At 46.1% G+C, this 21607-nt stretch overlaps 1 pseudogene; it reads left to right on the plus strand.

The window, feature by feature from the left end:
- Positions 1-8064: 8064 nt before the first annotated feature.
- Positions 8065-14129, plus strand: LOC125757443 (uncharacterized; annotated as a pseudogene).
- The last annotated feature ends 7478 nt before the right edge of the window (positions 14130-21607 follow it).

Below are 21607 nucleotides of genomic sequence, written 5' to 3' on the forward strand. Positions count from 1 at the left end.
AGAAGCGCAAGCAGGTGCTGGTAGAGAAGTGGAGAGAGTAACGCGCAGCTGGTGGAGAGGGGGAAGGAGGAGAGTTGCGCATGCGTAGTGTGAGTGCGGACTAGCACGCCGCGGGACATACCCCCCAGCAAGAGATGCCCTCGCATATAAAATAGAAAAAGAAATAGGGAACTAACGAAGGAAGGAACAGTGACAAAATGAGGGAGGAAAAGAACAGCGGGAGGAAAGACGGAGAGCCGCCGGAGGTGGGCGAGGCGGCGGGCTATGCCTGTCTTATCTTCGTACGGTATAGATAAAAAGCGGCGTGAGCAAGGGACGAAGGAAAAGGGGAAAAGACAATTGTCGCTTCTACACAACACAGACAAGGCGTCCAAGTTCAGGTGGTTCAGCGGTTAGCTCGCTGCGCCGGGCCGTTTGAGATAACAAAACAAACAAATTTTGTTTTCTTTCCAATATTGTAGTACAAAGTTTTTCACAATGTTTATTATGGTAGCCAGAAGAATTTCTCTTTACCCCCCCCCACACACATATATATATATATATATATATATATATATATATATATATATATATATATATATATATATACCAAAATTGACATGCCGAGGTATTTCTGTATGACTAAGATAAATGATAGGTGCTAACATGAAAATTATGACATGCATGTCATGTATGACATGATATACATTCTATGCACATCGTCGCGGCTGTTTCGCTAGCCTGACATGAACAAAATTTGATATTGGATGACGTTTTGGCATAAAGAACATAACTGACAAGTGGTAAGAGGAAAATTATGACAATCATGCCATGTACAGCATGACTTGCATGCCACGCTCATTTGTGCGCTCGCGGCCGTTTCGCTAGCTTGATATTAATCCAAATTGGTATGGCGTGACGTGACCGTAATGCGAACATAAAAAGACAGGTCTTGACATGCAAATCATGACATACACGTCATGTACACGCATGATTTGCTCCTTGCCGGCTGCTGCGCATTACATCGATTCCGTGGGATCTGCCAGCTTTTTCGCAAGACTTTCGAACGCTTGCTGAGGCACCCTCAATACGCACGAACATGCACCAAGTGGGCTGGTCCCACCCCAAAATAAAATCCTGGCTACTCCCTTGGCTAGGACTACGCGTGCGGTTTGCTACATCTTGCAAAAATTAATTGCAATAAAAACGTAATGAGCAGTTATGGACATATTTTGCAATGTTGCCAGCCCTGCGTACGCCTTTACCTTTGCCAGGTTCGGGAAGGCAGCGCTGGGAGCCCAGCGACTGGTCGAAGGTGTCCAGCCTGCATTTTACCGCTGAAGACTACAAAAGAGTGACGAAGAGGAAGATGTTGAAACCCACGCAGTGCCTTCCTTATTTCCTTCTTCTCCTGAGCCACATGCGAAAGATGCAAGATCGCGGAAAATGCGGCTAAAACAACGCAGGTGGAAACCATGCAGGCGCCCATAGAAGACAAAAGACTCTAAGTACGACTTTGAGTGTAACATGACAATTCGCATGTTAATAACGCCAGCATTGTTCACTTATGTATTTAGCTGGACGATATATTTTACAGACATGTTTCACAATTATTTCGGCTTACCAGGACAACGTCCAACGCATATTGGTCTCACGAAGATTCGTCGCGAAAATCGAACATTAAACCTAGGCTTTCTTTCCATCTTCTAATAATCCTTTGACGGGAACAGTAATAGCGATATAGAATTATGAGAGACTAATTTATCAGTGCACACTAATGTATGCTTCACTTAGTATAATTTACGTGAACCGTTGCATTGTACAACCATGCATGCAATATTGGAGGGCATATGCGAAGGTTTAGACACGAAATAAGGACACGGGATGAAAGAAGGTCGCTGGGCAAGTATACGCACATGAGAAAAGTGTTTAAGATAACACAAACGTCGGTGTTTGCCCTAAAGACTTCTCTTGTGTGTGTGTGTGGGGGGGGGGGGGGCACCCCGACCTCGTTGTTTCATACCGTGAACAAGGAGCTCAAATTTCTGTCGTCCAAATAAGGACACTGGGCTGAAAACGGAGGAAACTATTTTGCGAGCTGTTTCTTGTTGGTGCTCTGGGCCGGTCGGTTTATCCTCGTGCAGCCTCATGGAGTCATGCTTGACGCAAATGTGATGCCTGAGCGTCCCGTACAAACTTGAGCGAGCAGCACTGCTTCCAAGAGGAAGGAATGGTTTGAAAATGACAACGCCAAGCGATTTCCGCTGGTTCCTAGCTGTGAGTCGATGGCGGGTTCCTGAACATGACGCAGGCCTGATTGCGCAATTCAGTATAGCTGCAAACATGAGGACATGAAATGAGGACATCTAATAAGGTTTTAGGGTAAACGCCTATCTTTTCTCGTGATTGTAAATCGTTGAATAGGGAATGTCTCCCGATCCAACCTTTAGAGAATTAAGTGGTCATATCTTTGTCAGGACACCAACTGGTTCCCTTAGTATCGCGTTTATCTACGTTTTGCTCAATCTCCCGCAACTTTTGAAGTTGTCTTGACAAAGGCAAGTTCACCTAATTTTCTGTTCACCACATTTCCTGTTCCACGATTTTTCAGCGGGTCAAGCTTACATTCCCCCCTGAACTTCTGTTTTGTTTCAATGTCTTTTCTTGCGCGGGATTTACGCATTTTGTTCTACCTTTTATTTTCAGGAAAAGCTGTACGAGAACGACCAGAGACCTGAATTTTTGAAAGAACAGTTGCAATGCCCGAGTGAGAAAAATCATCGCTGGAAAGAGGTAACCATCAGGCAGGCCATATTGTGGCAACCATCAGGCAGGCCAATCGCCACGCGGCTACGAAATGTTGCGAAAGTCTGGATGCCTCACCCTTCCAAGTCGTTCGACACTGAAGCGCTACACTGGCTGTTGTAATGGAGAAGTTGTTTCGTCGCTAATGAAGCCTGCAGATGGAGAGGGCACACTTGTCCGAACGAGTACGTTACTTGGATCATAGAGGAATGATTACTTACATTATACACGCCAATAACGAAGCAAGCAGCGCACGCGATAGTGTTTTACTGATAAAAATACGTGCTATTATATCCAAATGAAAAGTGAAAGTGAATAAACAGGGAACAGATCTGTGGCAGGGATGACTTCAACGTATGATGTACAATTTGAATGTGTGGCAGCACGCTATATATGTTCCCTAACCCGTAATTATTTTTTAAAATTACGTGTCATGTACGCAACAGCATTTTTTGCACCGCCGATATATAACACATGTTTATTTATTTATTTATTGAAAATACCTCAAGGACCCTGTACACAGGGTTTAATGAGGGGTGGGAGAAACAAACAAGTTAGTTCATATTTACAAAGTGTGACTCAACGGAATTCTTGAAATTGGCATGATTGAGGTGAAGGACGATGTCTGCGGGAAGATTGTTCCAGTCGATGGCAGTCTTGACAAAAAATGATTGCAGATGCGTGGCGGTGCGGGCACGGGGAGGGTATACGGCTTTATCATGGCTGATGCGTTGAGAGATGCGATGAGCTGGATTGATGGGAGAACAGTTACGCAAAACATGAAAAAAACTTATGATAGAGTGAAAGCCTTGCAATTTTGCGGCGCATCTGAAGACTAGGCAGGCCTGCTTTTTCCTTTAGGTTAGTTACACTAGTAGTGTAAGAGTAATCAGAATAAATAAATCTAACTGCGCGGTTTTGTATTGATTCTATTAGATCGGTTAGATAGCGTTCAGGGGGATCCCAGACGGAACAAGCATACTTTTTTCTTTTTTTTTATTGATATGATATATAAGGAGATGTTGGCGCACAATTATGGCACCGGCTACTCCTTAGCCCTTGAGTGAAACTTGAACACATATCTTAAAGTAAAACATACAAGGCAGTTCATGTAAAATAGAACACTCGGGCACACATGTGCAAAAACACACTTATAGGCACATATCACAACAAAAATGATAAAGAAATGTTCCAAAGTCAGCGAATGAAGTCTCTGATAATGTCCGTCGTTAATATTTGGTCCGACCAGCACAAAACAGCAGAGCACACGTCTGGTCTTTAAGAAGATGTATTCGCTCGTGAGTACATAACAGTCGATACGTTATTCACTTCAGCACACACATATGATGGGTGTCATATGAGACTGCGCATAATAAGTACGACATGTGTTATACAAATGAAAGTTCGGTATTTCTTAGTACTTGTCAGCAATGCCGCTGTCTTGTAAGAAACGTGTTAACGCTTTTAAAGCTTGCGTCTGTAAAACTCTAGTTGGCCACGGGCCCAGAAGTTTCCTCAAGCTAAACGGTCTGCGGTCTAATGCGAACAGTTCCGATTTAAGACGGCGTCGCGGCGTGTCATGATGTGGACAGTCTATGAGAAGGTGACATACGTCTTCATCTATAAATCCACATTCGCATTCGGGAGTTTCAGCTCTACCAATTCTGTGCAAAAAATGTTTTGTGTCTAATTTGGGTCGGATTAGTGTTTTGTAAGCTAGCAGTTTCACCAGAGGAGATGCATGTGTTAGATTTCGCTTAAGATAGCCTAAAGCACGGTTAGCGGCATTAGTAATATTGGTTATATGAGTGGTCCAAGCGAGGTCGTCACAGAGAGTAATACCTAGGTACTTAGCATTAGGTTCTGAGGAGATGAGGCTGCCGTTAAGGGAATATTTGAACGCCGGGTAGTCGTGCCGTCTGTTAAATGAAACCAAGGACGTTTTGTTAGTATTCACCAGCATTAACCAATCACTGCACCATTTGTCTAATTTTAGTAAGTCGTTTTGGAGCGCTAGGTTATCGGTGACGCTAATGATCGGGCGATAAATGACGCAGTCGTCGGCGAACAGGCGTATTTTTGAAGAAATATTACTAGGCAGGTCGTTGATGTAAATGAGGAAAAGGAGTGGACCCAATACAGTGCCTTGTGGCACTCCGGATAAGACAGGAGATGAAGTCGATGATGAATTATTTGCATGCACAAATTGCTGCCGGATAGTAAAGAAGTCCTTAATCCAATCGTAAACAAGGGGATGTAGGTTAAGTCGCGAAAGTTTTAATAGCAAGCGTTTATGTGGTACTTTGTCGAAAGCTTTTTCGAAATCGATGAAAAGGGCGTCTACGGGTATGTTTTGATCGAGGCTAACATGAATATCGTGGAGAAATAGTGCAAGTTGGGTTTCGCAGGAAAAAAATTTTTGAAACCCATGTTGACTTGGATTAAAAAAGTTCACAGAATTGAGAAAATTGACCGTATGAGTATAGATGACATGTTCCATGATTTTCGAGCAGACACTGGTTAGAGGGATCGGGCGGTAGCTCGAGGGGCCTTTCTTGGGGACTGGAACAATCTTACCCAACTTCCATTCATGAGGCAGAGTGCTGCATGACAGTGACTGTTGAAAAATATGAGACAGAATAACACTGGTTATGCACTTGGTATTTTTTAACACTTTAGAGTTGATACCATCAGGTCCAGCACATGAAGTTATCTTCAGTGATTCAATTATTTTGACAGTATACCTTCGGGTGAAAATGTGATCTCGGGCATAATGGGATGATTCAAGAGTGGAAATTGAGGAAGGTTATTATGAACTTCTTTGGTAAAAACAGAGCAAAACATAGAATTTAGAGTGTCCGCGACCGCGATATTGGGAATGGCATTACCAGTGTCGTCTTCAAGATACACAGATGATTTACGCTCTTTCGGATTGATAATTTTCCAAAATTGTTTTGGGTTAGTGAGCAAAAATTGAGGCAGTGTGAAATTGAAAAACGAGCGTTTGGTCTGGGCTAGGGTAGCATCGTATATCTTAGCTGTAGTGCGATATTTTGGCCACGCGCGCGAGTCATCAGAAGTTTTTGCTTGCTTGAAATGCCTATTTTTTTTATTGTTCAGCCTCTTTAACTTACGGTTAAACCAGGGTGACGTTGCACGCTCTTTAACGGAAATTGTGGGAATGTACTTTTTGATAAGCCTGTGCATTTCTGCTTTAAAAAGGAACCAATTCGTTTCAACGGAACGTGAGGAGGAGTCAACTAATAAAGAATGCCAGAATTCATTCAGCTCCCTGTTCATACTTTGATAATCTCCTTTTTCATAAAGAGTTAGCATTTTTTTAGCTTTTGGGGGACGATTAAGTTTGCACTGGAACGATCCGTGTATGACTACATGGTCACTTATTCCATCAAGGTAAGTTAGAGGAGGTATGTTTTCAGGATGTGTCGTAAGTATCAGATCAAGAATGTTCGATGAATGAGTGCTCTGTCGAGTGATCGAAGTAACAACTTGAGATAAGCTAAATGTTTGGCACGTGTTTACGAAATCACTCTCATTCTTATGTTTTATTGTCGTCAACGATAGATTGGACCAAGTAATTGCAGGGAAGTTAAAATCACCAAATACCAAAATGCTAGCGTGACTGTAAACAGACGTTACATGATGAAGAGCGTCATGGAAACTTTCGACGAACGACACATCTGAGTCGGGCGGACGATAGCAGGCACATATTACGATAGGCGGATATACGGCCTTGCAGATGACAAAAGTTATTTCAAGGGATGAGGGAACTGAAATAGGAATGCAGTTTAGGTCACGGTGAGCGGCGATGAGAACGCCTCCGCCTCGTTTATTTTCACGCTCTCGCCTAAATATGTCGAAGTGAGGGAGAGAAGGCTTCTGCCTTCTAGTACCAAGAGATGGGAATTGGATGATTCTAGCACGCTGCACAATTTTTCACGCTTGGGTAATACACTCCTAATGTTAGTAAATACAAAAGATAGGGCGTTGTCTACACAGAAACTGGGTGGTTCTTTCAATTGCTAGGATTCTTTTCGAATAACTTCGTTTCTAGTACGGTCGAATACATACGTATCTTTACCTGCAGTCAGCCTATTATGCCGCAGCTTTGATTCAAAAGGCTGCAACTTTTTGAATTCCGTCAGGTGTTTACGGGCCAGACGCGTGTTGGCAGAGAAATCCTCTCTAACATTAATCCCAGGAATATTGCATTTCCTGCTAGCTTGAAGAATTCTGTCTTTGTCTTTAAAATGAGCCATTTTAACATGGATGGGTCTATTTTTGTTCGTAGTAAATGATCCAAGTCTGTGTGCTCGCTCAATTTCTTTGGGGAGGATTGGTTCTTTAAAGCATTTTGAACAAACATCGACTACTTTTTTCTCAGATTCATCCCAGCTTTCCCCTTTCACATCTTCTAGTCCAAAGAATACTAAATTACAACGACGTGCACGATCTTCCGCATCATCTAAACGGGCCATGAGAGTTGCAATGTTGTCTGAGTTGCCCTCTGCGAGCGCTTGTGCTTTCTCCACCTTGTTCTTGATTGTACCAAGCGAGCTACAGTCTTCCTCTATTTTGGCAAGTCTAAAATTTGTTGAATTTCGTTTAATGTGCTGTCGTTTTTCGCCTGTTTAGTTCGAATCAATTTTACTTCTGAGAGAAGCTGTGCTTGACCATCTTTCAGTTCCTTTAAGACAGCGAGTAAGTCTGACTCGGAGGGCACATAGCCCGCAGCAGAGCGTGTGTTTGGTCCGGGATTTTCTTCAATATCTCCGGACTGCAACAACAATGGTGATACGACAGAACGGCAATCATGAACAATCGTAAGAACAGTGCGTGGGCTCGGTAGCACGACTAAACCAGCAAAACGAGTGCGCTTAGCAAATAGGCAGTAACAATTGGTTACCTGCACAAGAAGAAATGGGTTGCGTTGAGGCATGCTCGTTGTTTGCGTGCAACCAAGCCCACTGGAAGCGGCCACGGGATGCGCGCATGTTTTATCGGGAGATAGCCAGATAGGTGGCAGATCAGATGTTCCGGTCCTGGCAGCTGACATGCGCAGACGGGGGGGGGTTGGGGGGGTGGCGTAGAGTGATCCGGGGTGGGACACCGATGCTCTAGCCGAGGCTGGTCGCAGGGTGGTAGCCGTGGATTGCTCGCAGAAGGGGCTGCCAGGTTCTGACGTTCCGAGAGGCATGCACTCGATGCCGTTGACGCCCCTAAGGTAGGGCGCTGCTGCAAGGTAGGGTGCTGCAGGCCATGGCACTGGGACACCACGGAATGCCACCGGTTGACCCTGTACGGGACCAGGACGGGCGAACAGCAGACCACGGTAAGCAGTTGCACAAGAAGAAATGGGTTGCGTTGAGGCATGCTCGTTGTTTGCGTGCCTGTTGTCTGTTGCTTTTTTTCAGGAAAAGATGGGCTCTTTGGTTGTGGGTGAAATGCCATTAAGGCAAGCAGCGAAGTATGAAAAAAAGGAGACAAGGTCCATAGAATGGGAGGCCTAGAAAAAAAAAAGTGAGCATCCAGAATGAGCTGGCCACACACCTTCTCGTCTTTGTATTTGTAGGCCTATCAACGCATTACACGTAAGAATGTCATCACTTTTTCTAGCACAAGTGCAGATGCCTCGCTGTGATTGAAAGGCTGACGACACCTAGACATAAAAAAACAAAAACATTTAATTCTTTCATCGACATCAGAAAAATGAACTCAATCAATGGTGCGCTGTACCGAAATAATAAAATACCGCGCATTTTTATGTTTTTCAGCCTGCCTGTGGGATAATATTTCACGCAGTCAATAAAAGAAGACCAACTGCATCGACTAGCGCTTGAAGTAATGAAGTCCATCGAAGAGGCAGGATTCCAAGTGGTCCGACTTGTAGCTGACAACCACTTCCAACACAAATATGTTCACCATATTCGGGAGTGGTCAAATGATGCCAGTTGTGCCGTAAGGTATGAAATTATTTTTGTTGGGAACTCACATTTAAGTGTGCGTAATGTGATATAACTATTTTATATTCACAGCGTGACCTCAATGCATGCATGTGCACACATGCCGGGTTTGAGTGATAGAAATGAGGTGCTCACGCAAAAAAGCGTGCTTCAGCATTTTAGACTCTTTTTTTGTATTAGCGCCGACGTATAAGGAAGTCGTGTCCTTGACAAGATTGTTATCAACAATACACTCGCTGTAAATGACCCGCCTTTACATTGAAATGGATGTTACATGTATGCGTATTATACGCCTGCATTCGACTTTATCTGAGGGTTAGGAAATTTTAAATTTTGGAAGTTTTAAGCTGCAGGTCATCTGCATGGAATATATACAGATGCCTGCAGGATTATGGCGTGTGTGGAGAATTTTTATTTTAAGGTATTAATTAATAACGCACAAGTCTTCCGTACGGCTAACGTTTCCATTACCTCAAAAAAAAAAAAACATTGCTCATCCCTCCGTCATAGGAATCTGTACAACACGAAAGTGAAACGTGTCTACACAGAAGTAGTGCTTATCGTGTAGTGATATATGAGAGCTTGCACAATGTCTAATATGTTGACGCCTAGTTCGTCGTGGTTTTTAGCTTGAGCCGTAAACGTGTGCGTCCTGCTGGCCTCTGTCTCGCATCACCAAGGCACGACATTCGCCCCTTGAAATCGCGTTCTTTCTGCAACGCGTATTGCAGCAGTTTTGCTAGCCGGTGCTCTCGCAATCGAAGCAGTCGGCAGCAGAGAAATCCCGTTGGTGCATGTGGAAACTTCACTACTCCGATGACCCGGCGCACGCTAACACGAAGCGAAAGGCAAATAACGTAACTGCGTCTGGGTTCCCTCGGCGACGCCAGCGCGGCCAGTGTCCCTCACGGGTATCGAGACGCTTTAACCATGACCTCCGATATCGCGCGCAATCTCGGAGTAAGCGCTAGTAAGTGTTGATCGAACCTCTCACAGACGGCGGCACCGCCCCGCTCCGCTTCGCCTACCTACACCGCCAACAGAGAGCACCGTGCGAGAGAGAATGTGTGTAAGGTATAAGGCGCGTTCGTGAAGCGTCCAGCATCTGCCAGGTAGTTTAGTTGGTTTAGTGTCGGGCGCTTACCGTCGCGGCCACAACGTCGTGGGTTCGATTTCCAGCGGCGGACCTTTTTAACGCGATAGCGTTAGAGAGCTCGTTTCGCGGAAATTTCGCCGTCGGCGACGACGTCAGTGATGGCGTCGCTTGGTCGCTTGTGAGCGAAAATTCATCCGTGACCGAAAAATCGAGAAAGATGCAAATAAAATAAACCAATAAAAATCTTTGGACCCATTGAGGATTGAACCCGGGTCGTTTGCGTGGCAAGCAGGTGTCCTACCACAAAGCCACGATGTTACTTGCAACTGTTTCGGAAAAAAACACTACATAAATGCCATGTAGTTGAAGGAGTCTTAACGCATTTTGTTCAGCAGGTGTCACGACGAAAATAAGTCCATTCGACGTATTGTAGCTCTCCGCCATGCTTCGAAAAAAGCCTTTCGCCGCTAAAAACGAACACACACGACTTGCAAACAGCTCCAAAAATGGACAACTATGTCTGTCTAGTGGAAAACATATCAAGAAAAACAGCAAACATTAGATAATGTGCTGCCATCTTTGAGGCATTGTGAGAAACATGTTTCCCCGTTCTCGCACAGGAGTGCTTTAGATCGAAAACCTGTACCATTACTAGATACATGGCGCGCGCGCGTGTGTGTCTGTGTGCGTGTGTGTGCGTGTGTAACCACACGCATTAATAAGTATGAACTTAGTGGTTGAAGTGCGCACTACGCGGCGGATTTCACTATCGCATCCAACTCTTAAAGGCGAAGCTTAAGAGTCCCCCAATGTTACTTGGTTTTTTTTTTCTTTCTCATGCGTTGGCGTCCATTTTATGAACGTCATATCCTGTAACGGAAGTACTTGGTGGACCCCGGCATAAAACACTTTCGTGTTAAAAAAAAAAAACAGGAAAGAAAGCCTTGTACGCAGTTGATAAACATTTACGTCGCAAACAAGCCCCTTCCTTCTTTTTTGTTTTATTGCAGACACCCAGTGGACAATAATCGGAAGCTCTTTCTTGCTTTTGACCACTTTCACATCTTGAAAAATCTACGCAAGCAGTTGCTGTACGCCAATCGAGTACTCTGTAACAATGGTCAGTTCTACAGCCCCAAGTATTTACGAATGTTGCTGGATATAACAGAAAAACAGTCGTCGTTCAAGCTCGTTCGGAATCTGACACGGAAGCGCGTTTACCCGACAAACTTCGAGAAAATGAGCGTGAAGAGGGCCCTTGAAGTGTTCTCTCCACAGGCATGTATAATGAAAGTTGTAAACCTATTTCGTATTAGTGTTGTATCACAAAAACGCGACCTCTATATTCCTTGTAGACATCGTGATGCGTGACGCGCACAGCTCACGCAGGAATATTTTTCACTGCGATATTATTATTTCGTATCAAACTTGCTAAAAAAGAAAGAAAGAAAGAAAGGAAGGAAGGAAGGAAGAAAAAGAAAAGAAAGACAGAAATAGAAAGAAGGAAGGAAAGAAAGAAGACGAATCCCTCATAGTTTGTGTAAATCCTAGAAATTATTTTTGTAATTTCTTCATTTCACAACGGCGTAACACCGACACTTTACGACGGCAATCAGGGTTGATCTGGATCCGATTTTTTCGTCGCGATCAACAGTGGTCGCTGCTACACGGCCCAAACAAAGCCGCATCGAGTTTAGCGCATACCTGAAACAGACTGCGATCTGCGAGCCAGATCGCGATGCACGGATCGCAATCGCCTTCAACTAGATCGGTCTTGATCGCGATCGCGACTACGATACCTCATGCAACACGGCCGAAGATTTGGCATTTTCGGCTTCGAAGACTGCCTGCCAACCATCGAGTTAATGGAGATGTTATTCAAGTGGTTCACCATACACAACATCAGGAATACAACCTTCCACATTGTAAGCCGGGACCGAAACAGGACGCCGTTCAGTTCCCGAGACAGGTACATTCCACTGTCTCGCTAAATTCCATGTTTTCTACAAGATACTGCTTTAATTTCAGGTTGTTATGGCTGGAACAGGAATTTTTACCCTTTTAACACGAAAGTGTTTTATGCCGGGGTCCACCAAGACTTTCATGACGTATTTCCGTCACGGAAGCACGTCAGCAAAATGAATGTCATCAGATGGCAGAGAAAAAAACTAACACAAAGGTCCGTTGACGGGAATCGAACCCATGACCTCTCCGTCCGCGACGATGGCTGACGGGCGTTTAGCCCACTGAGCTACAGCCAAACACATTACGGAAGCGACATGAACGCGCCTTTTATCTTTCACACTTGCCTCTAAAAGTGATCTTGGATGTATGGATGCTATGAGCGTCTCCTTTATAACGGGGCGGTGACACATGTGCCACCAGCCTCGAAAAAAAAAAACGCGCCGTTGCAACGACCGTCCCATTCGGCGCGTTTCCAAAACAAGTTTAATTTCGTCAACGCTTTAACACACCGTGAGGTGGCGGTTTTAGCGCAAGCCTCGCTCATAGCATCCATCTATATAAAAAAATAGCTCTCCGACGCTCGCCTGGCTGCCGCACCGCGTTCCCTGCTCGCCCTGTGAGAAGTAACGGCCAGGCTAGAGGGAAGACACGACGCGCGTAGCGTTTCTCAAATTTCACGTCGCTTTGAAGGAGTGCATATTGAGCATTAGTGTTTATTATATGCTTGTTGATGCCATCTTTGCGCGGGATTCACCATATGCGGAGTCCACGTATACGTTAAGGACTTCAGCTACCGTAGGGGTTAAATCATGATCTTGGGCGTTAGTCCTCGGTACGGAGATGTGCCACTAGGCACCAACGTGAGTACGATGCGTCCACATCAAGCGATGCTATATCTGCCAAACAACAGTAGACGTTGTACAAGCTCTCATATACCAATGCACTATAAACAATGTACTGCTTCTGTGACGACACGTTTAACTTTCGTCTTATACCGATTTCTATAACGGAGGGATCATCCATCTTTTTTCGCTGCATGGAAGGCCGCGGCACCGCACAAGAAGGCATTCATATCACTTCAAACGTACGGAGCTCTGCAACTGACCGCAATGTCTACAGTCCAGTGCACACAATTTCTTATCCGTTCCGGTTTCCTATACATTTTGACTGCAAAATTTTCCAGCGACCCTGTAGCAGCACTTTTCTCCAGCATTAGACAGCTACACGAATACAACGATCAGACAGATGCCAGTGCTGCTCTTTCATTTCTGCAGAAAGTCTATAGTGATGGGATTGATTCATTCTTCGCTAAGCGGAAGTGCAGAGAAAGCATCATGCCCTCTTAGATCCCCCTATGCAAGTCAGGTGTCGTGTCCCACAGCACCAGACGCAAAACCTTAGCAAATGCAGTCAGAAGTACACCAAAATCAAGGTCATCAGACGACTGTGCGGCAGCGACATCTATTTCTATGACACAGACGACGCGGCCACTTCTGGAAGCCCTGCAGACATGTGGTGGTGCGTTTTTTTCGCGTAGGTTTATTGAAATGGGATGATTTCCATTCGTCAAAAATTATTGCACAGCGTCAAACGATTCTCGTCTACCATGTCGTGCCAGTGTTATAAACTCTGCTGCTCCTGTCTCGTGACAGCATGATTACATGTCAGTCTAATGCATGTTGCCAGGCTGCGTTTGCGTCAATGCACAATGTAGATGACGTGCTTGTCAATTTACTGTATACAGTCTTTGAATGTAACGATAAGCCCATGGTACAAGCAGGTGCTATGGCTTACATTTAAAAATATAAGAGGCCTTCTTCAGGCGATCATACCCCTCGACTAAGCGTCGTCGCCTCCCGCGATCGAGAAAAAAAATACGTTGGTTTTGAATAAAAGCTTTGTCCTCCTCCGCCTTCCCTGGGAACTGCTCTCTCCACTGTTATCGCAATGGTATTAGTCATCTCTGGCACATAGCAATAATAAGCTACGTTGTAGTGATAGATCGTTAGAGTTGTGTCAGCCCTGAACATATATAATAACCTAGCTTGGACCAGGGCATTTGACGTGCCCTCACTAGCACACATCTGCACGTTGTATATATGCACAATGATACAATCCCAATTTTCTGTATACGGATGTGTCGGTGCAATCATCCTTACCTATATTTGATATAATTCGTGCACATCTTTCATTTCTATCTTCCCTCAGGTCCCCCACAGCTAGGCATTAGGGCCTGCACGCTTGGCCTTATAGCGGGCTTCCTGGTCAAGGCAGCTGAGGACTGCATCAGTTACGACTAATGCACCGACAAAATCAAGGCTGCCAGCTCGCGTGGCCCCGCTACTGCTGTGATATTCACTTTAGACAGGGAAGAGCTCTCATACCCAATGCTTTCATTTCTTTCCTTTGTGGGCACTCTAGAAAGGGCAGCGGAAGCATTTGCGCCGTTGGCCATTTGCAAAAAGAGGCTGATGGCACTTTTCGTGCGAACAGTGCTACCTGCAGTGGTCATGAAACCACCTTTTAGCCATGAAGGTGCTAAGAGCGAGCACCGAGAAGCCATTGCGGGGCTGCATGGTCTTGCAGAAATTTAGCCGTCCTTTTTTCTTGAACTATGTGCGAGACAAGACAACCAAAGAGGCAAAGGCAAAGAGAATAGCTGAAAAGCCAAGATTTCGCAAGATTTTCAGGGTTTAAATACATCCATCGTATCGCGCGCCCAGGACCCTGTAAATAAACTTTATTGAGTTACGGCCCAAATGCAGCTGTGTACGCGTGCATATGTTTTTTTTTTATTGCAGACAACAACCGCAAAATGTGCTCCAGCAAGAAGCATGTTCTTGGATAGCGCAAAATCTTTGTTTGAAATATGAGCTCGAACTGGACATGTGGTACGAATAAGTAATGTGACAGATGTGTTTTGTTTAAGTTTTGAGGCGATATAACATTGCTCGAATCACTCACATACGCGCGTCAAAGTTCTTATAACGGAAACCTTGCTATCACTTTGAGGGATCCGCTTTTCATGGCCAAAAACGTATAATGGCAGATGTCCGGTATACGCGCTTCACATCCCAACAGCGACCATCGCCTTAAGCGCGATCAGTCAATGTTTATAACAGCTATTTTTGACATATAAATATATTGATTTTTCTTCCTCGGTAGGCATGTCAGTGAATTTAGCATTGTCTTATTGCACATATAAAATCATAAAAGAAGCATATCGGCGGCTGCACCCCATTCCTGTGAATAAATTATCGTAGCATAATTTCACAGACAAATTTTGTTGTATAGGTCACAGTAAGAGTTAAAGCCGCAGTACTTGTGTAGTCGAGAGTTGGACGGAATACCGTCTGGTCAGGTGAATGTATTGTTAAAAAACAGGTCACTGACGAATGTCAAAAAACAAGATGACGTTTCGGGGTCCGTCCGGATCCCTTGTTCACAGTGGAATGACGGCAGAGCAGGAGGTTCTTAAGTAGCGTTGAGCGCATGACGTAAAGTCCGGGAACACACGTGGTTTAGTGTGCTAGATGATGTATTGATTGTGTTACTTGTCTGAATTATTAGTGATTCTAGATTGAGCCTCGTTGTCCAATTCTTCTCCGTGGCCATGATGCGCCCGTTGTCCCAGCTTATCTCGTGGCCCGTCTTCTTGGAATGCTCTGCGAGTGCATTTGTCACTGTGTGGCCCTTGGCGGCACAGTGACACAAACGCCGGTAGTCGACAAACGCTCAGTGGTTCGTTCTTTAGTTCAACGAGCCATTCACACCTGTTCCGATGCAAGAAGCCTGCAGGAGGAGCTCCAGACCATTGAAAATGACTTCATCAGGAATAAATATCCCAAATATTTTACTAAGAAGACAAATAAGTTGATCATGCATAACCTGCAGCAAAACAGTCAAGTCATTGATAATATAGCGTCAAAACACCAGCGCGCAGCGATTCTGTACATTCAAGGTGCAAGCGAAGCCCTAGCTCGCGTGTTTAGAAAACGTGGTGTCCAGATCGCGCTTGTGCGAGCAAGCAAGCTTAAGGGTGACTTGCTAAATGTGAAGTATCCTCTCCCTCGGCAACGTTTTCCTGGTGTGGTCTACAAGATCCCATGCGCCGACTGCGAATCGGTGTACATTGGCGAAGGCGGAAATTTCTGCAAGCGTTTGAAGCAGCACAGTAATGACGTCGCCAAGGGCCACACAGTGACAAATGCACTCGCAGAGCATTCCGAGAAGACGGGCCACGAGATAAGCTGGGACAACGCGCGCATCATGGCCACAGAGAAGAATTGGACAGCGAGGTTCAATCTTGAACCACTAATAATTCAGACAACAAGTAATACCATCAACAGATCATCTGGTACACTAAACCACGTGTACTCGCGGACTTTACGTCATGCGCTCAACGCCACTTAAGAACCTGCTGCTCTGCCGTTGTCATTCCAATGTGAACAAGGGATCCGTACGGACCCCGAAACGTCATTTTATTTTTTGACATTGGTCAGTGACCTGCTTTTTAACAATTAACAGTAGCTGTGTCTGTCCTTGATATTCGCCCCTTGTCCTTCTATGTGCGCTATTCTCTTCTATAATTGACCACAATTGCCGCACCTGTCGTGGGTGAGTATCATGCATGGTAAGTGCTCAATAGGGGCACTGCGTTTTACCTGACGCGTCCTAAACAACCTAAAGTCAGTTTCATATCGTATTCGCATTGGATATCTGACTCGTCAACAGATTCATAAACGCTAACTTGAGTTTCTTTTCTCTTTAATGGGTGGAACGGCGAAAAGCAACCGCGCAGCAAATCTTCCCCACTCAAATAGGCGGCTTTACAAGTAAGTGAAACAATGTAACCTAAATACTAAAATTTAATGAATAGTTCACATAGCCTGGTTAGCAAAAACAATCACACGTACTGGCAGTTTGTCACAGAAGCAGACACATGGCAACGATGGCATCATTCCAACGCCTTCCGGCCGGTCGCTGAGCAGGAGCCGAACAGGTTATAGGTAGCACCACCTAAGGCGTGCGGTTGAACGAGAGCGGGGACGGGTGCTCCCATAGGACCCCCGCTATCCATAGGTTTCCTATAATACTTACTAGAGGGAACTCTGGCGCCAGTGTCTATGAGAGCTGCAACGCATGGCGCTTCAGCCAACATGGGAATGATTGGCAGTACACGGATTTCTCTATACTTCGTTCTTTCGTCTCCGTTTGGCTCCGCGTAGCCTGCATCCGCTTTGTCGCAAAACGAAGTTCAGCAAAAGTCAGCAGTTCCACTTTACCACTTTAACTTCTTTAGGCTCACCAATTCAAATCTAGTCACGAAGTTCACAATGGTCTATTCTTTTATCCGAAACGAACGTCAAAACGCAGCAATAAACAAAGCCACAAGTGCGTTCGAAGCCGTAAGCACAAAGATTAGGCAAATCCGTGTACTACCCATAATTCCCATGGTGGCTGAACGATCGCAGCGCCAGTCCCCTCTAGTTTATTTTAGGAAACTATGCCGCTATCGGGCAGGTCAGGAGTACAGCAGGTCGTGCTCTGGAGTTTCGCAAGACGCGTGGCGCCACCTGTCGGAGCAGTATTAGGTAGTACAAAGACCGACCATGGCCTCCGAGATTGCGCACTGGCGGGTTGGCTGGTTGATTGTAAAACTTTTATTATATATATCTATTGATGAACGGGTGGAGTCCCTAGTCCGGGACCCCATTGGCTTGGGCCCCGGTCCTTGCGCGGGCCACCAGGAACTCTTTCGACCCCCCAGTCCGGGCTGGACAGTGCCGCCTCCCACCCATGTCTACTGAAATCATTAAAGACACCTGTTTTGCATGTATTAATTGCTCTGGCACTCCCAGCCATGTACGCTGTAGCCAGGTTAGTGTTGCACATACTGCATGTTGGTGAGGGGTACTTGTCAGGGTCAATTTTGGAGAGTACGTGTGGGTTGAGGTATGATAACGTTTGTAAACGTGCCAGGTTACCTGTGCGGCCTTACTGAGTTGAGGATGTGGAGGAGGATAATTCCTCAGCGCAAGCCTTTGGTTTTGTAAAATTTCAGTGTATGTGGTCAGGTGGGTTGACTGATCTGGGAGGTCTGGATTCCCTGCACTGAAATTAGAGTCCCAAGCGGCAACAGAAAGCCGCCTCCGAACATACCCCAGGTGAAAATGTGTAACTGGAAGTCCAACTGGCTTCAACTGGTTCCACTTCAACTGGTTTAAGGAACACATTTTCAGTTGGTAACTGGGGCCATTTGGGAATGCATTCCCAGTTGGCGACTGAGACCAATTGAGAATGCATTCCCAGTTGGAAATGCTTTCCCAGTTGTGAACAGGTCCCAGTCCTCGTTGGTGCCCAAATGTACAGGTCGGTCCACTGTTAGAGGGAACACGCGAGCGCGTGGCTCACGCTCCCCGCAGAGCACGGTGTAAGGATATTCTCAGGTGATGACACTCTTCTCCCAACGCATGGGAAACCGCAATCCGCGCGCGTCCAGATAATGTTCGGGTTCTTATCAGATGACAAAAGCGGGGCAGTCGTCTCCATAGCAACGCGCATGCTGCTAGTAACGTGCATTTTTCTGTGCCATTTTGCTGGATAATGTGCATCCGCCAAGCGGCGTCGAGGGGCGAAATCGAGAGAGCAACAGGAGAGGGAACGGCGAGAGCGGCGGCGATGACGTAGCACCACCGTGATTCGGCTACTCGCAGGCGCTCTCCGCCTCAAGCCATTAGATGGCGCACCGCTCAACGGACCGACGACCGAACATTTTCAGAGATGTTACTTGTCTCGTACTTGACTCGTACTTGACTCAAGACAGCTTTGCCGCTCGCCATAAATCGTTCTCGAACTTGCAGACGACTTGCGGCCGACTTGGCCGGTCGAAGTCAGGACGAGTTTCAAGTCTGCTGCGGGGCTAGCTTGAAACAGTCTTGATGCGTTATTCCAACATGGCCGCCTCTCGAATGGACGTCGCGCGGAGGTTGTCCGCTTTTGAATTTGCCTGCCACGCTATGGACGTAGCATTTTCTGAGGTACATTGCCTGCCGAAGATTCCGCGACCCGCCTTACGTGACCGAGGAAATCCGATGGAGTTGTACGACGAGGAACAATTCCACGCTCGCTACAGGTTCACCAAGAACGCCGTGCGGCAGCTTCTGGCTATGTTGCCGCTCCAAGAAAGCGGGGACAACCGAGGACAGCCTGTGCCTCCCATGTTGCATCTACTGATGGCGCTCAGGTTTTACGGCGCTGGCACATTCCAGACAGTCACGGGGGATCTCGTCCGCATTCCGCAGTCGACAGTTTGCCGCGCAGCCGGAAAAGTGACCCTACTCATCGCAAAGCACTTGTGCTCGATGCTGGTGCGCTTCCCGCAGCCGGCGGGATTTCCTAAAGTTATGCGAGACTTTTATGAAGTGGCCGAATTCCCTGGCGTTACAGGATGTGTCGACTGCACAGTGCACACACGTGCGCATTAATAGCATCGGTGTATTTACGCTCACCAATCACTCATCTCCCAAATACAAAACATGTGGAAGATCACAAGAATAATAGCTCAAGTGAACCAGTCATACAAAAAAAAAATGTTGTTCGTACCAGTTTTGTGGCGCTCTCACTTTTCTCTTGCAGCTTCCTCTTTCCATTTAATTTCTTGAGCTGCAGGTGATGGCGCCTGGTAATCCCGTGGTTGGCGTTGTAGCGCTTGGCTATTTCTTTCCACGTTTCATTTTTTTTTCGCCACTGACGCAACATCAGTTTTTCTCCCACTCGATAATGTGCCTGAAATGCCTCACAAGGTCGATAAGCACACTTTTTTCGTCCTCAGTGAAGCGCGGGGCCGCCTTGCGCTGAGGTGTCTCTTGGGACCACAACGTGCCTTGCTGCGACATCTCAGCGAATGGTTCTTTCTCCTTGATTCGACGGCTTCGCTTCGAAAAGTGACGTGGGGGACATAGCATGAGCCGAAAAATGTTTTCATAGTACACAACATTTTGCGTCGTTTTTGTCTCGTTCGGTGCAGCTGTGTGGGATTGAGAAACTTGACAGGCATCAGTGTGCAGCACAACGATACGAAAAATTCTTTAAGCTTTTCTCAGAAAAAAAGAGCTTCCCCTAGTGCGGGTTTAATCCACGAACCAGCACAATTTTTTGGTGATAAGGCGAAGCTTTTCTTGGGACTTCCTCGTAGCTTTGTATTACAAACAGGTGCTCCGTCGATTAGCTCTTCGTTCACCTCGCAGGACGCACATGGAAGGCCTGTGTCTTTTTCGTTGTTCGCGACAAAGCTTCCAGCAGATCACATATCCACCATGTGCTTCCACCCCCCCTCCCCTCACCAACATGCAGCGTGGCATTGCGGCACCCCGCGAGGCAAAATTCCGCTGCGGCCCATGATCCCGACCCCCGCTGCTTGTCTTGTTTACCAAGAATCAGATGTTCAACGAAAGCGGACAAATAATTAGCATTTCCAGTTCTATTCTTTAGCTTCTTTTGTTGGGTGGCGGCACCCACATGGGCCTGAACAAGGGCTTTGTACACTTTGTTTCCAGAACTTGTTGCATTTTTTATTTATTCATATATAACTGCGACCTAGCTCGCTATAAGCATGTCCATAGGCGAATAGAAAGGCTAGTACCTTGAAAATTCGCGATACTTCGCTTAAAACTTGCGAGCCAGGGCAGCGCATATACACTCCGCGTTCGATAAGAAAAAAAAAAAAAACGACGAAAGGACACAACGCAAGCCATGCCTTGTTTCGCATCTTTATGGGAAATTCTATTAGCGCGCAGGCCAAAACAAGCAAGCTTGGAGTAACGCTAGTAACGCGCCGCGCTAGGGCGGCCACTGAAACCAGCGGGCAACGGACGCTTTACACAAGCAACACTGCGCATCGCTGCGGCGGCGGGAACCACGTGCCGCTCGTTAACAGTAAAATGACAAAAATGTGCTTGTAGCACTTTGATGTGATAGTTCTTTTCAAATATACGAACTTTTCTTGCTGTAACACGTGCCTTACGCCAACAACTTCGTTATTAACCTCGGTACCAGGCGAGCAACGTGTTTCTGCATTGAAGCTCGTTCTTGACTTGACCAAGCAAGACAGCTTGAGCGTCTATGAAGCGCGAAGGCCGACTTGGGGGTTTTCAAGTCAGCTGCTTGCTTCGGGCCGACTTGCTCAAGTCAAGTTGAAGGCACGAGCCAAGTAACATCTCTGCATTCGGGGGTTAGGCGTGCGCAGTGTCAACACCTGAATATTCTTACACCGTGCCGCAGAGCCATGCACAGCAAATGGCGAAAACCAAGCGCATGCGCAAACATACGCAGAGATGGTACATGCCCCGCGTCGTCTGCTACTGAAACGCCCCTTCCATAGCTCACGCGCGGCCGCTGTCGCGGCTTTGCTGCGCGCGGGCAATTGGAAAAAGTGGTAAGCCATGCAAAAAGTATGAGTGACGCAATCCTATTTGTACCATGACATGCAAAATAGAGATCACATTATTTATTTAAGCTTTCAGGAACAAAAAAATATAAACAAGACGAAATACATTCGCACTGACGGCCTTGTAGCGCTTCAAGTGTTTGTTAACTTGCATCACAGCCCTGATTCTTCAAGGGAAGAAATAGCGCAGAAGATTTGAAGGAACACAAGACGAAGAGAGGACGACAACAGCGCTATTGTCATTCCTTCTTCGTCTTGTGTTCCGTCAAATGCTTCTTCCCCAGTTGCAACCATGAACCAACTAGCCCAGGCCTGTACCCGAGCAAACCT

The sequence above is a fragment of the Rhipicephalus sanguineus genome, chromosome 2, assembly GCF_013339695.2.
Source record: "Rhipicephalus sanguineus isolate Rsan-2018 chromosome 2, BIME_Rsan_1.4, whole genome shotgun sequence".
In the NCBI taxonomy this organism is placed as follows: domain Eukaryota; kingdom Metazoa; phylum Arthropoda; class Arachnida; order Ixodida; family Ixodidae; genus Rhipicephalus; species Rhipicephalus sanguineus.